The sequence below is a fragment of the Penaeus japonicus genome, unplaced genomic scaffold (assembly GCF_977035675.1).
Source record: "Penaeus japonicus unplaced genomic scaffold, GWHDUDI00000001_assembly GWHDUDI00000018, whole genome shotgun sequence".
Lineage (NCBI taxonomy): Eukaryota > Metazoa > Arthropoda > Malacostraca > Decapoda > Penaeidae > Penaeus > Penaeus japonicus.
The window spans coordinates 2,711,687-2,714,186 of record NW_028234420.1 but is presented as its reverse complement, the minus strand read 5'-3'; the positions used below and the strand labels follow the sequence as shown (position 1 = coordinate 2,714,186).

General features: G+C 39.1%; 1 protein-coding gene across 2 annotated transcripts in view; it reads left to right on the top strand.

Moving 5' to 3' along the window:
* The window catches only part of LOC122246648 (uncharacterized), a 191,190-nt gene that overhangs the window by 1,620 nt on the left and 187,070 nt on the right, over positions 1–2,500 (top strand). The window lies entirely within an intron of this gene.

The following is a 2,500-nucleotide window of genomic DNA, read 5'->3' as shown; positions in this document are numbered from 1 at the left end:
GAGAGGATCCGCCAATTAGGCCAAGTAAGGAGACCGAACCATGAGGCGAGATGCGAGCCACTCGGATCCGGTTCAGGCTCGGCTTCGTCATGAACCGAACCGAACCGAATCGAGCAGCGTGACCGAAAGGGAAAACCGGTTAATTGCCAAGCTGTGTCGCATTTTCTGTGTTAATTGTGCATTGTTTTGTAGCAATTATCCGACACAATTGGTGCCATCTTGGTTGAATTCATATGATTGTTCCGTGCTTGTGCTTCGATAAGAAATATTTGCATGTATATGTCCTGCACGATTTGATCTCGCACCGCACCGCCACATCTGGTCATCATTGAATATTTCAGTGCCATCATCATCATCATCCTCGGCGTCGCTTTAATTAATAGCATATTTAGTACCATAACCCAAGTTATCCCCCTAATCCTCAAGTCCACCACTGTTACCTGCCACTCCATTTTCCGCGTTGATAGTGCCACATGACTGGCACCTCTCATGCTCCTCCTCCGCGGCGCCTCACTCACGCTCCTCCTCCACCTCCACCTCCCATTCACGCCGACGGAGCGACTCGTCAGGTCAGTCTCAAACATATTGGCGTGTGTGTGTCGGCGCGCGTGTGCGTATATGTGTGTGCGCATTCGTGTCGCCCATCGAAGCTAATGCTGGTTTTAGGAATTAATTGCATTGATGCTGTCACTCTTGTTCAATTGGGTTTTAATTGGATTTTATATTAATTAATACTTTAGATTGCACTCGTCGGTTAATTGGTTCCTACGATCCAGTTAATTAATCAACAAGCATCAGACATGCATTTAAATAATTTGTAAATTGCCGTGAGCAAGCTTTACCGGTAGAGATGTGACGTGACCGACTGAGTTCTCGGTATCCGTAAACACCGATGCAGCAGGATCAGATTACCCCCCCTCCCCCCTCCCCCCCGCTTCACCTTGGCACTCACGGTGTAAATCTGTATATCAAAGACTCGGCGCTATTCCTCTGTCTGGTTAATTGGTGCGGGTTCGCTGTAACGGGGCCCCGACGCTATATTGAATTCCGTATGACGGGGTCGGCCGATATTGGGTGTTCACATCAGGGTTCATCGGATATCGGGGTTCTTCCAGTCGGGGTTCTGGGGGAAATCGAGTTCGTTCTAACGAGGTCGTACCTCTATGTCAGGAGACTTGGCGTATCAGATGGCAAAATTGCTACAGGTGGGACTAGAACCGCCGCAGATGGTGCCGGAACAAAGGGCTATGGGGCTGGCACTGCCGCGTCCACAGGTGGCTTTCCAGCACAGCGTGACGAAAGCAAAACTCCCCTGGGACGCTGGGGACTCTGGACGCTGGCTTTGGGGGGCTCACCACGGCCGGTTCGGGGGGAGGGGGGGGGGATGCTGATGGCAGGGGTAATGTTGGCAGTGACAATGATAATGACAATAATGATTATGCAATGAAATGTATGATAATAGTGGAGGTGGGGAGGATAATGATGGTATTGATAATGATAATTATAATGATAACAATAATGATACTGACGATGATAAAAATTATAGTAATAATGATAATAATGATGATAGTGATAATAGTAATGATAGTGATAATGATAATAATAATGATAATTATAATAACTATGATAAAATTAATTATAATATGAGCAATGCCAATACTGATGATAACAATAGTAATGATAACAAAAAATAATGATAATGATAATACTACTACTATTAATATCATTAATAAAAATGATGATACTAACAATGACAATAATGATAACAATAACGATAATGCGAGCAATAATAGTAGTACTAATGATCATGAAAATAATGAGGATGATAATAATGGTGGTGTTAATAATGATAAAAATTATTGTGATGATATTAATGCTAATGATGCTATATAAGATAATGATGATAATATGGATATTGATAATACTCCTGATGATAATAATGATAATGATAATAAAAATGATAGTGATGATTATAATGGTGATAATGATATTAATGATAACGATAATTACTATTAGAATAATATTGATAATAATGATAATGATAATTCTTATCATTATACTAGTAATAACAGTAATGATAATGATGATTATGTTTATATTGAAATGATAATTAAATGATGCTGATCATAATAGTAGTCATGATATTAATAGGTGACAATGATGATAATGATTATGAAAAGGACAATTATAGTGATGACCATCATCATTATGATATTGATAACGACAGTATCATTATTAATTATTATTATTGTTACTGTTGCCATCATTACATCGCCACCATCCTTTATAATTGTTGTTGCAGTCATCAGTCACTATTTCGGGTGGAGTATTGATGATAATGATGATAACGATTATAATAATATTAGTAATGATTATGATAATAATGATGGTGATGATGATAATGATAATGAATATAATAGAAATAAAAATGATGATAATGATAACAAGGGTAATGATAGTCATAGTAATAATGATGATCATAATAGTGATGATGATAGGG